Here is a 14,460-nt window from a genome sequence, read left to right as displayed (position 1 = left end):
ATAAATAGGATGTCTTTTTCTAGCTTGAACAGAACACGTACCTATTTCTTCAGTATAATTGCATCCATCCCTACTCTCCTGTTGACACCATGCTCGAGATAATGAGGTTCTTGCTCAGACTGAGTCATCATTGAACAAATGAATGAAAAAATGGTCTCAAACATGGGCATAAGACCTAACTGAGTACAGTGGTTATAAATACTATATATTATTTAATGTTACCTTACCTTGTTAAGAATAATTTCCCTACAGTGGTCCTTCAGTTATTTTGTAAATTCAAGTCTTTTGTATGTTTGTTTGTTTTTTTTTCTTTTATGTTTCATAAGAAATACCATTGCATTTTCTTATCCCTACTTGATTATGAGAGAACTAAAATCTGAGAAAATCACAGTTAGATGCAGTCTAAATGTCCAATTTTCTTCTCAAATTTGGTATGGTTGTAATTATCCAGTCCTGAACTCACTTCCATCTCTTTAGTACCCCAAACAAAATGTATTTCAGAGCATTTATTATTAGAAAGGCTGTTAGACAGAAATGAAACTCACACTTGTCTCCTGTAAATTACATGGGGAAGACAAAAGAAGCTTGATTAAGCAATTGTCAGTATTTCCTCTTTACAATTACACTATATATATTATGAGTGGCCCTTTAAGCAATTTGAAATTTGCTTCATAAACCTCTTGGGGGAATAGACATGTGAATGATATGATGACTTTATACAGCTGAGGATCAATAAGGGAAATCACTCTGAATCTTAATTAGTAACTTATTAGTGAAATAAAATATTACAGGCTCATTAGACTGTTGAGATTGGGAATATATGTTGGAGCTGTTAAAGGGTATTGCACTCAGTGATTCACAAGGTCTTCTGCTGTCTTCTGTTTTAAGTGATGAACCCAGAAGTCAAAGATTGAGAAATCTCTTCTTAACGATGCTGTTATTAAAAGCTCAGACAGACAGAAGCACAGACATCTAAGCAAATTGTTCGGCTGCTTACGATAATGCTCACAACTATGAAAGGATGTCTAAAACATACCCTTATATGTTGAAAATATTCTCTCTGTAACTTTGTCATTCTTGGCACTCTATGAGAAAGCACTCTTATTCCTCAGCATGATTTAATATTTTTCAGTATCAAGAATGTTTCTGAAGCATAGTAAGTGTAATAGATTTGAAAAATTAAACTGCCTGTAGACAGAGCAAGAGGTACCTGTGCTTAGGAATGGGAGACTGCGTACTGTCTACTGCAACATATTATTGTGAGTACCAATAAGCAGTACTAATGGAAGATCACAGCCCCTCTTCTCCCATTTCTAAATTGCATACAAACCCTGAAATTCATTCATTTGGAATGAAGAATAACAGGACATAGACATGGTCTGGAAAAGGTGATTTAGTTGATGCCTTTCAGACCTCCATCTGTGACACGTAATGCAGGAGGTGTTTGTACTATGGGGTTGCTTAACTTCTGGACACTGCTGTTCCCCAGACCTTTCTTCAGTGCATGCTTAACAATGCTACAATCAATTAATACTGAGATAGTTGTTTTCCATCTTTTTTGCAAATTTGATTAGAATTTAGACAGAAATTGTCATTCTGTTTTTTTTCCCCCTCCCTCTGCTGGTAGCTTAAAACTTTCTCAGAATTTTCTAGTGGATCAAGCTCTACACAAAACGCGAAAGCAGTCATTGGAAGTTTATAATAGTGGGAGGGATGTCTAAAATAATCCAGAGAAGGAAAAAGACCTCTAAACACAGAGTGGAAAGTGCAAGTTTTCTAGTCCTAAAATAACCTGTACCATCAGGAATCCTCCTGCAGAAACAGACTTGCATCTTCTTTCCCAGGGATGAAATGAAGTTAGGGGCCCTCAGACTCTGGGTGAATACCACCTCCTTTGTGCTGCTGCACACAGTACAAAAATGGTGTGGGGGCACTGGAGGGATCAGCCCAACAATGGTGCAAGGGACGAATCTCATCTTGGGGAAACCATCTTCCTGACCATAGTGTCTCCCAGAAAAGATTCCACCTCAAATTTAGGCCATTTTTCAAGAAGGCTTCAGAAAGCCCAGTTAGCTATATCAGTTGCCTTGTCACAAAAAGTCAGGAAGTGCCAAACTTCAATGGTAATGGGCAAGGGGCTGTAAAGATGATTCCTGTAAGAAGTTGCTCAAAACTCTCCCCAGCTCTGAGTCAGATCCACTTGTGGGGCTGAGCCAACTGGGCACCTCCACGATCATTTTTTAAGAAGAAGCCAAGAGAGTTCTTCCTGTTCTGTCTTGTTCTGTCCTTCCTTCTTGTTGGGCTGGTGGTGGTGTAAGGACTTGGAGGAGAGAGAGGTGACGATGTGGTCCCCAAGGTCAGTGAGGGAAGAGAAGAGGAGGTGTGCTGGAACAGAGACTCCCCTACATCTTGTGGAGAGGAATGGTGAAGCAGAGATTTGTTTGCAGTTTGTAAAAGACCCTGCACAAGGGGCAGTGACTATGCCCAGAATAGGGACCCTGTATTGGCAGAAGCCATAGCTGTTGGGAAGAACCCACCCACACCAGAGAAGTTCATTAAGGACTGTGTCCTGTGGGAGGGACCCCATATCAAAGCAGGAGACGAATGCAAGAAGTCATCCTCCTCTGAGAAGAGAGAAGTGTGCAGAGACCATCTCTGAGAGACTGACCACACCCTCTACTCCCTACCCCTCCTAACCATTGAGTGGGAAGGAGGTAGAGATATAGGGAGCAGTCTTATAGGTAGTAGAATAAACTTTCCTTACTTTACTCTCTAAGTTGAGTAGTGGAGTCTGTTTTGTCCAGAACCATAATTGGCAGTGAGCCCTCTCTGCCCTTATCTTGATCCACAACATCCTTGGTTATGTTTTCCCCTCCCATTTTGCTGGGGTCTCTGCCATCCTAATGAGGGTGGGCATGGATGGGGGGCTTTGAGCAAGAGACTGTCATGGTGCTTCCTTGCTGGCTGAGCCAAACCACGACATTTGTGCAAAAGTATATTGAGAAATTCTACAGCATCAAAAGAAATTCTATGTTAACAGGTAAGCTGTGAGGGATCAAAAAAGTTGACATTCACCCAGGAGTTATATAGCGTAAATTCCATGAGTTGAAAAGCTCCTTAGTATTTTCCAAAGCCTCATCTCAATAGAAAGTTAATGGCAGAGCTTCTTGACCAAATATCATGTTTTGAAAACATATTTGAAAAAAAATTGCAAAACTGTCAAATGTTCTCCTTTGAGATTTTCAAAGTTCAAGGTTTTTAATGTCAGAAAGAACAATATTCTTTTCTTTTACTCTTTGAAGTCCTGAAAAAATCTGACATGGGTTTTGTTAGAAGTGTCAGGTCTTGGTTAGGTACATGGTTCTTCTCAATTGTTTGAAGCCTTAGTAAAAGACAGAAAACAAACAGCAAAACTGTAGATACTTTGACTAAAATTGCTTTCTACATCCTTCTGATGTCAGCCTGCTTTCTTCCAGTGATGTACATCATAAATTTATGGATAAACGAATATCTCAATTTCATGTACATACTTGGCTGTTTCTAAAACCTTTGAGGATGCCTTCATTGAGAACAATTTAAGAAAAGGGTTTCTGCCTTCTGCTTTAGGATCACTTTACCACTCATTCTTATCTATGTAAACAGAAAGCATTTCATCCTTGGTGGCTGAATGACAAAGCTTGATGCTGACAGTATTGGATACTGCTGTGTGAACATTGCTTAGGCAGAGTGGATGACAATGTGCAAAAGGAAAGCTGAGTAAATATTTGTGCATTTCTCAGTTTGGCAGCCAAAGTACTCAAAGGCAGAGGGAAGAGATTTGGCTCAAACCAGATGTTTGAACTTCTTCAAAATTTCTGTCCAGAGGGAGAGACTGGAAAAGAAAGAAGATTTTGGATTTAGCATTTGCTGTCTGGAGGGGACTGGATGAAAGCATCAGTGGCTGTTGCAAGTGCCCTTGCATTTCACAGCCAGGGTGCCCAGGCTGAGGCCAGTGGACTGAGGCACAGAGACTGCACCCTTCTGAGCCACAGCACAGAGGCTTGATGGCTTTCAGTCTCTGAAGGGTGCTCAACCCTTCATGGTCCTTCATTTGAAATCAGGTTAGAAGTTTTGCAGTTCATTTTTTGCTTTACATTTTTCAACTGGATGTAACTATACAAAAACCCCATTGCCGTGAGCAACACTTCACCTAGCCCTGAGACAAAGTGCTCTGTGTACATTGTGCTGACATAAATAATAATTTTGTCCTTATAAAATATCCTGTCATAGGGCAGAGAGCCGCATGCTATATAAAAGTGCAGCTCCAGAGGAGGAGTAAAAGTTGGTTTCAACTCTAACATATGTCGGAGGTGGTCTTTGTAAAACCTACCTCATCATTTCCCTTCCAGACCATAGGTAAAGCTTCAAATAAGTCCTGAAGAGAGATGAGAGCTATTGCTTTCTTCTTCTGAGTCCTCAGGCTCTCCAGAGAGGATGACTAATGTTTTTGTTCCAGTAAGATACTGCAAATATCATCTCTCATATATGCTCTTCTTTTGTTTCTGCATCATACAGGCAGAGCAAGGAGCAGTGAGAGTGGGAGGACAACTTAAATAAATGGTTTGGAGACACTAGTCATCACATCTGAATTACTAGTAAAATTACCACATTTACTGCATGAAACTTAAATATTGAGGGTCAAGAAGAGATGGCAAACTTCCCTTCCTGTGGTTAGACTCTTTCCTGTGGTTAGTTCTGAGGTATGTGTGATGAGACACAGAAAAGCGTAAGTGTATAGCAAAACCATCAACTAAACTAGTGATTTCAGAACATGCATTAACTTTTGGTAGCCTGGACACACTCCCAGACCTGTTAAAGCATTTCTGTTAGAGGCAATGGTATCTCAAAGGTCTCGGTAAAATTGTGCATGAGTGTCCCGCTTCCCTATAAGGAAATTACTACATCAGGTAGTATTACTCAACAACTAGATACAGCAGTATAAACAATAAAGCTTCTCTTTAGAATGTGAACTTTCCAAATCTTTTAAAAATCACAAAATGTTTGGTTAAGTTAAAAAAAATCTCATCAATGTGTTGTGAAATGAAAACTGTCTATTAATATTAAAGAGAACTTGCTCCTATATATTTAATAAACTGTTGTCATAGGCAATGAAAGTCAGCAGAAAAAAAACAAAGCTGATACATGGAAAAGAAAAAAACCCTGGCAAACTCCAAGATAATGGTTGGACTCTATGATCTTAAAGGTCTTTTCCAATCTAAATGATTCTGTGATAAACCAGGTTAGTTATATGCGTATAAATACATTAGGATATATTTTTTTTGTTTGCCTTAGAGTATAAATGTTATAACACAGCATGATTTGTTTTCCCAGATTTGGTCTGCAGCTAAGAAGCTAGAAGCTCTGTATCTACTATGGCAACAGAAAGCTGTGTTTGTACTGGATAATTTCCATGAAAACTCCTACTGCTGCCTCCATGGGTTCAAGCCCAGTATGTGAAAAGGCTATTGGCTAATTGTAGCTCTGTCACATCTTGTTCTGCTCAGTGCAAAGCTGGTCTGTCTGTGATGCAGTGGTTTAAACCCTGGCAGCTGCTGTCATCTTGTATGTGAGAACTCCTGCCATTGCTGCAGGGTTTTCTCAAGGAAAAAAAACCCACATTGCTTCTTGTAATGTTTCCAAAATAATTTTCAGAAACAGTCTTTCACTGTTAAGAGTCATATTTTGATCATAGTTAGTCTATTTTAACACCGTGAGGTTGTCGTGGTTTAGGCCCATACAGCAACTAAGCACCAAGTGGCTGCTTGCTCACTTCTCCCCACCATGGTGGAATAGGTAGGAGAATTGTAAGAAAAAGGTAAAAACTCGTGGGTTGAGATAAGGATATTTTAATTCTTCATAAGAGGTGAAGAAATAATAATTACAATGCCACTAATAAAAGAATATATGAAGCAAGTGATGCATTATGCAATTACTATCTGGAACCCGATGCCTAACCTGTTCCCGAGCCACGATTCCTCCTTCTCCGCCCTGGCCATCTCCCCCAGTTTATATATTTGGCATGACATCATATGGTATTGAATATCCCCTTGGCTAGTTTGGATCAGCCATCTTGGCTGTGTCCCCATGTGTGTCTTGTTGCATAGGACTCCGCCTTTGACCTCCAGAACTGTCACACTGCAACAGGACCTGTCAGTGAACAGACCACATAACTTCTTATTTTCTGAGAGTTTATTATACCATGATGTCTCTTCAAAATCATAACTTGTCATCTCCTCCCCTGTCAATATTATAAAGTCTTCGCCTGGTGCCAGTCCATGAGCACTTCCAAGATTGCTGCATGGCTGGAGTTTCATATTCTAGTCTGTTGTGTGATCAATGCAACCCATTTACTTTATGTGACATCATTTGTACAATTTGTAGAGATGACTCCTCCTTTGAATATCTACCCCAGCACCGGCAGTCTTGGTGCTAAGAGGAGTTATGCTTCAGTATCACCACTTCCATGGCAGCTTTAACTCCTTTGTATGTTGCCAATGTTTCTTTTTTCACTTGGAGTATAGTGGTCCATTCTCCCTGTCTGTGGTGAGCAGCACATTGTCATGTCTGGATTGGCCCAAGGGCTACTGCACGAAATATTTCCTGTTTAATTTACTCAAAGGGTTGTTGTTGCTTAGGATTCCATTTAAAATCATTCTTCTTCTGGGTCACTTGATAGAGAGGTTTTACAGTTGGACTGTAATCTGAAACATGCAGCATCCAAAAACCTACAAGCCAATGAAAGGTTGTGTTTCCTTTTTGATAGTCAGTGGAGATATAACTGCTATTTTGTTGATCACATCCATTGGATTGTGATGATGCCCATCTTGCCATTTCATTCCTAGAAAATGGATCTCCTTTGCAGGTCCCTTGGCACATCTTCATTTTATGGCAAATTGCCCTTCAGAAAGATTAAAAATTTTTCTTCCCTTTCTCAAAAACTTCTGCTGTCTTGCCCCATATGATGAGGTCCTTTCTTGAGACATGTTCTCTCCCCTGGCCAGCTCCCCCAAATTAATACTAAGCATGACATTAGGACATGAGGAAATGAACTCAAGTTTTGTCAAGTGAAGTTTAGATTGAACATTAGAAAGAGCTTTTTCATCAAGATGATTATTAAGCATTCGAATGGACCAACCAGGGAAGTGATGGAGTTACCATCCCTGAAGATATTTAAAAGATGCATAGATGAGGTGCTGAGGGACGTGGTTTAGTTTAGTCATGGGCTTGGGAGTGTGTGATTAGTGGTTGGACTTGATGATCTTAAAGTTCTTTTCTAACTGAAATGGTTCTATGATTCTATGACTCTATGATATGGTATCTAATATCTTCTTTGCTGGTTGATTGGCTATTCCAACTTGTAAAAATTAATTCTACTCCAGCTGAACACAGAAATAAATAATCCTCATATTCCTACACAGTTTATTAATTAAATAATAGATAAATACATGAACAAGTTAGACATGAGCCTTACCTGCTTCTTTATTCATCTTCTGGTTGGCTTCAGCCCCACAAATCATAGAATCGTAGAAATGTTGAGGTTGGAAGGGACCTTTAGAGATCATCTAGTCCAATCCCCTTGCTAAAGCAGGTTCACCTAGATCAGGTTGCATAGAAACATGTCCAGGCACGTCTTGAAGACCTTCAAGGAAGGAGACTCCACACCCTCTCTGTGCCAGGGCTCCCTCACCCTCACAGTAGAACAGTTTTTTCTTATATTTAAATGGAACTTTTTGTGTTCCAGCTTCATCCCATTACCCTTTGTGCTGTTGTTAGCTACTATAGAAAAAAGAAATGCCCTAACCTCCTGACAAACACCATTTAGATATTTGTAAATGTTAATAAGATCTCGCCTCAATCTCCTCTTCTCCAGACTAAACAGCCCCAGTTCCTGCAGCCTTTCCTCATATGAAAGATGTTCCAGTCCCTTGATCATCTTGCTGGCCCTATGCTGGACTCTCTCCAGCAGTTCCCTGTCCCTCTTGAGCTGAGGAGCCCAGAACTGGACACAGTACTCCAGATGAGGCCTCACCAGGGCAGAGTAGAGTGGAAGGAAAACCTCCTGTGACCTGCTGGCCACACTCTTCTTGCCGCATCCCAGGATGTCATTGGCCTTCTTGGCCACGAGGGCACATTGCTGGCTCATGTTTCTTTTATTATCAATTAGGACTCCCAGGTCTCCCTCTGCAGAGCTGTTCTCCAGCAGTTTGGCCCCCAGCCTGTACTGGTGCATGACAAATGTGAACTTCCTAGAAGTTGCTCCATATAGTTGCATAATCTGCTCCTTCATTTGGTAATTTAGGAACTTAATTCAACCCTAAAAGGAAGAATTTTCCTGTTATTTAAACACAAGAACTCTCTCAGTGTGGTTGCCTTTTTTCCCCTATGTTTTCTTTTTTTGACAGGTAGATAAAGCAGTTTCATTGCTTTTGTATTATTTAATACTTTCATTCATGGAAAAACCACTATATATATTATATATATATATATTCATCCTATATATATAGGATGTATAAAAAACCACTGTAATGGAAAAGACAAATAGTCCTTGTAACTCTCTTGAATTTGGAAAATGATAGTTTCAGGAAAGTGAATGCCTTGGTTCAAGGCTTTCCTTTGGAAAAAAAAAAAAATCTTAAATTCTGCCTCTCCTTTAGGCTTCAGCACTTCAGCACCCTTCTCCTTCATTAGGTTTGCCATCTAGGACCTTTGTCTTTCTGAGAAAAAGTGTCTTTCTGGGAAAATAAATGGATTTAACTTAATTTTTAATTTTAAGAAATAGTGGAGATAATAGTACCTTTTCTACCCTTTATGTTTCCTATCATCTAGTTACAACTCACTCAGGAAAATGAAGGCAAAGATTCCCTGGCCTTAGTCTATACCTACAGGAAAACTACCTTATGGCTATATCTAATCTTGTTTGACCTGAGTTCACTCTTCCTTTTCTCCTCTGAATGCTGAATTTGTGCTCCTATGGAGAAGCAGTTTGTGACTCCTAAAGAGTAAAGGAGAGACATTAATACTTAGGACATCCAGCTGAGAGAAGTTTAGTTGGGTTTAGTTTTCATTTCTGGTGTTGCTTGTGTACTTTTATTGACTGAAAAATAAGTAGATCAGCCTAAGGAAAAATAAAGGAGCTATATTTTTTACTTTGAATTTCAACTTAATCTTGTATGTAATGTACTTTCATTCATGCACTTCAAGAGAAATTTTATATGGGTTGTTCTGAGGGGAAGCAAAAATTTAGTTCTCCTCATTTAGCTCCCCCCTGACATCAATAAACCTTTATTCTCTGCTTTGTCACCCCATATCTTCAACAGAAAGGCTGAAAAGATGAGAACATTTACCAGGAGATTGTTTTAACCCAATTTAAGTTGAAAAAAAATATGAAATCTGTGCCTACTATATATTAAACTGCCTTTAATCTAGTCAATTGTTGGGTGCCATCAGCCTTGCTTAAGTGGGGAACTCAGAAGCCATGGAAGAAGGCAGAGTAAGCTGAAAGACTATTCCTAATGACAGCAAGAAGAGAGGAAGTTTGTTAAAGCAAGTGTAGCTGAGATTCTGAGGATCAAAGCTCCTGTCTTTTTTTAATGTAATTCTGTTGTTGGTTTTGGGGTTTGTTTGCTTTAGGAAATGTGAGGACATGGGCAAGGTGAATGAGCCAGAAATACTGACTTCATGATAGCTCTGGTCTGTGAGAGATGATTTTTTCTGCATAACCTTAAACCAGTAACTATGATTAAAAAGAAAAGATGCAGCAGCAACATGTCCTGACAGCTGTAAAAGGCACACAGCATGTGCTGTACAGTTACAAACTTTGGTAAATAAAGTTTTGGTAAAGTCTATATTACCATGTCTTTACTACTACTGGTAAATCTAAGTTGGCTAGATTTTGCCGTGTAGATAATCTGAAGCAATTAAAAGAATAAAATTTAGAAAGATCTTGAAATATTGTACTGCCTGTCACTTCTTTTCTCACAGCACGTTCAATAACTTCAACATCATTCTTGTCAGATATCCTGAAGATACCTCTAGGAAATTCAATACCACATTAGTTGATCTACTTTAGCTCCCAACTGTCTGTACTTTTTCTCTGATGTTTAATACAAGTCTGCTCTGATTCAATTTTCGACAATTGCTTCTTCTTATATGCAAGATGAATATAGAGAACAAATTGTTCTATTATTTATTGGAACAACCCTTTATGTGATTTAAGTTTTTTGAAGGATTAATACATTTGAAGCCAGTTCTCTCATTCTTTAACACTTTTCAAGACTTTTATTTCTATTGTTACACTTCTATGGACTCTATGAATTGTTTATTCACATTTGGTACTCAAAATTTGGCACTTTTTTAATCTTGTCTTACTAATATTGAGCAAAGCAAAATGGTTATTTAAACTCTTCTTCACAGTAAAAAAATGAATAAGAAGGTAAGTGCAAAACTGAAAGGGCAATAGTTAAAAAGGTATTCAATGGAACTTAATTTACTGTGTTTATTTACTTCCTAAGAATGGAAACCATATTAAATATGTCTAATAAATATATATATATATAAAATATAATTTCACCATGGTGATAAGGAAGGCATTTATCTCTAAATATTACTAAATTCTATAACTTACTTAATTGTAAATTAATGAGAGAATAGAATAAGTTTTTTTGTCCAAACAACTCTAAACAATTTATCTTGTTCAGCATACTCTACTAAGTATTCTATTTTTCTGAGAGCTATTGCTCTCAGAAAAGATTAACAGTGGACTAGTACAATGAGAATATTACATGCTGACTCTAAATACAGCATATTTATGTGTTTCATTTGTAAGGATAACAGCCATTAAAGCTCAAATTTATAATGTTATAGTTTAAAATTTGAAACTTGCATACATCATCTACTTTTATGAAGTTGAATACTCAAAATTGATTACTTGAATTATTCTTTTACATATGAACTAAACTAGAAAACTCGTTAAATTATTTGTTGCTATCACATTTTAGGCAAAAAGGAAACAAAGTATTTCTTAAGCATAACTGTTGCTTTCACCCTAAGTTGACCTATGACTATTGAATTTCTATGCTTTCTTCATATTAAAAAAGTTCTAAAACAGTATAGTGAAAAATATAAAAGTTAATACAAGTACGTGGCACTGTGACTTAGCAAACTCCTTCAATTTTATCCATAATTCAACACAGGACCAGCACAGGAACTGTTACAGGTAGTACCAAGTTTTCCATTTAATAGGCTAGACAAGATAGCAGTGAAGCAGTATTTAGTTTCTCTGTAACAGGATTGCTTTGACTTCTCTCTGACATCTGCCGGAGTAGGTAGACAGTCTGTTAAAAAAAAAGGATAAAAATAATCAAGATTCAGTCATGGTCCAAGGCCCAAATTAATCTATACTTAGTGTGGTGATGTAGAAATAAAACCTATGCATACATATAAACCCACACTTTTTATGTACATATATAACTTTCAAAAATGTGTAGTGCACTAAGTGGATATAAAACAGTAAAATAATCTTTGAAGGAGAATGATGAGGTTTTTATCTGATTCTACGCAGGTTATTCTCATGACCAAGCTCTTTGATTTAAATACAAAATCACTGAAGTCTGAGGAGTATGATAGCCTTATAGTCTTAGAGTGGGAGATCATTTCTTTGGTGAGGATTTGTTTTAAGGGAATTGCTTCATAGGTTGGTTTTATGGTGCGGCCTCAGAAACAGGCTTGAGAAGAACAGTATGTGATTGCGTCTACCATCAATATTTAATGATTATATTGATCTACCTATCTAATACTCAGACTAGCTTAGCTAAGATCCTCATTGCTTCTCTTACCCTAAGACCCACGAATTTAACCCAAAGAGCAATCTCTGTTTTCTGAATGCAGACTTCATACTGTCATATCTTTGGTCTTTCCTTGAAAAAGGTCTAAGAAGACAGTATTTTGTTTCTTCTTCTACTCTTACTATTTTCTGGACTACTTATTCCTCACACTCACCGTCTTAGTAGCATGTCCTTTACATTTCAACCATTTTAGCCTGTTCCCTTGGCTTCAGATAGCATAGTAAAGAGACTTAAATCTTCCTTCTACAAACACAACAACAACGAAAACAATAAGGCAAGTGCTGGACAACAGATCTTCTAAGGAAATTGTGTGTTGCTGTCTTGTAATCAAGACTACATACTACACATTAACCAGATACTATATAGTCTGAATAAGTAAGGCACTTAGAGCACCCTCCCTCAAGCTATCAGTTTGCAGTATTGTTTTTGTTTTCTAATGTTTTTGTGCTGCCAGCAGAGCAGGTGACTGCAGTTTGACTTTCATAATCTAGAGGTTATAGAGCCTGACCTCAGTCAGATATTATGTGAGCTGCTGTTTGCTGCTGCCACTTACTGATAGTGTTGAATTAGTGGTTCTTCCATGCTTTTAAGCCAGAAGCATGCCTAGGTGTCTTGCTGAACTAAGGACCTGCTCTTTGAAGACAGAGTACTCCTATAAGGTAATACTCCATGAATACTGAGACTCCATCCTTGAATTATTGAGATTAAAAAATTATTTCCACAGGGGAAGATGGAGGATACTTTCCTTTGCTTCTTGCGTGGGCAGCCTCTAGACTCTTAATTACAATGAGCCAGAAACAGACATAGCTTCTCTCCCAGCTTCGTCCTTGCTGATTCCTCCTTCACATATCTTCAGCTAGCACAGAAGCTTAGAGGAGAAATAGAAGAGCATTTAATACTCAGTCTCCTAAAACAAATGACAAAGAGAATTACATGCGATCCCTGGTGAGATCATTCATGTCTGTCTGATGGAGCATATCAGGACTGTATGAAACCGAGTAACTTTCATTATCCTCTCAGAATGGACTTTTTACCTTTTCCACAAAAGTTTTGACCTTTGATATTTGGCTTTTATAGAAAATACATTTTACTTTTAATAAAATACATTTAATACAAAACTGATTCTAAAAACGCTTTTAATGATGCCCTTTAAAATTTTGCCTTCAGCTATCTGTGACATTGGAAAATGAAAGTATTTTCTTTAGAGGGTTCTGTTTTGGTTTGGAAAATAGTTTGGGAATGTATCTACTATTTTTTCAAAACATATTTCGACCTGAGCAGAATTTCTGTTCATTGAAATGGAACTAATTATCATTACAATGCTTCTGTGAAGTTGTAGTCACTATTATGGAAAATTGCTATTAGGGAACTGAAGAGATTCCATACAGATATCTAGAGATCATAGGCTTTTAAAATAAATCTGGTACTATCTATTAACTTTTGTATGAAATATGTGACAATGTGTCATAAATAAAGCTAATCTTGCTTATTCATGTAGTCCTTGTAGCATACTTTATTTACACAGGACTGCATCACAAATCCCACACTATTGTGCAACTGCAATATGTGAGCACATCTGGACTTGTGTATTTTTATGATTCTGCCTTTAAATTCTCTGTATTAATATGAAATAAAATAAACCATTATGAAGAAGGGTAAGAAATCTGGTTGAGAGTTAGCTGGCTTTTGTTAGACACAAGATGAATAGTAACTTTTTTATTCCCTAGTCAGAGGAGTGTAATTTAATGCTTAGGTTTCTGGTGTAAATGTGTAATATTAGTTTTACTTTAACAATGTTCTTTTAAAATCAGCCTTTTGATGATGATCTCTGTTTAGTCCTTTTTGTCATAAGTGCGTTTCTATGTGTGCTGTGTGCCAAGGGGCAGTAGAATGGAAGACAGACCTGTGAGAACATGGGAAATAGATCTGTTCAGGACATTTGAGAGGTTTCTTGAAAAATTTTTCCTCTTAGTTTTAATCCATCTTTGGTGGAAACAAATTATGTGAATGAAAAAAAAGGCTAAGGTGTTTTAATCCTTTAATAAAAAAACTCACTAAATATATATTAGATATGGTTTTTCTGGCTTTCCAAATGAATAGAAATTTTAGTAATAAACAGATACACCCTTGAGTTTCTTCAATTTTATATGAAAGCTATGTGACTACAGGGGACTGATTTTAATCTTACAAGTTCTCATAATTTCCTTCTCAAGTCAGCACTGGCTAGGTTTAAACTGTGCAACAGAGATGCCTCAGGAATAGTTCTCCTCTTCTTGATCTACACAAATATCTCAGTTAAATTTAAACTCACTTTTTTTTCCTCTTTGCTACTTCTCTTCCTTGATAAGTTTTGATTTCCTTAGGAAGCAAATACATTTGTTTTACATAAAATGGAGACAAATTGTTTTCTAGCTGAGACTTCAGGACAAACTGGAATTTATAGATTCAACGTTTTAGTGGTTAAAAGAAACATAATCTGCCAATATAATAAAGACTCTGAGCTCATAATATGAAAAAATCAATAAACCAAACAAGTTAAATACTATATTTTGTTGTTCAAAAATATTCTAGATTCTTT

The sequence above is a fragment of the Colius striatus genome, chromosome 1, assembly GCF_028858725.1.
Source record: "Colius striatus isolate bColStr4 chromosome 1, bColStr4.1.hap1, whole genome shotgun sequence".
Lineage (NCBI taxonomy): Eukaryota > Metazoa > Chordata > Aves > Coliiformes > Coliidae > Colius > Colius striatus.
Note: the sequence above shows the minus strand (reverse complement) of the source record.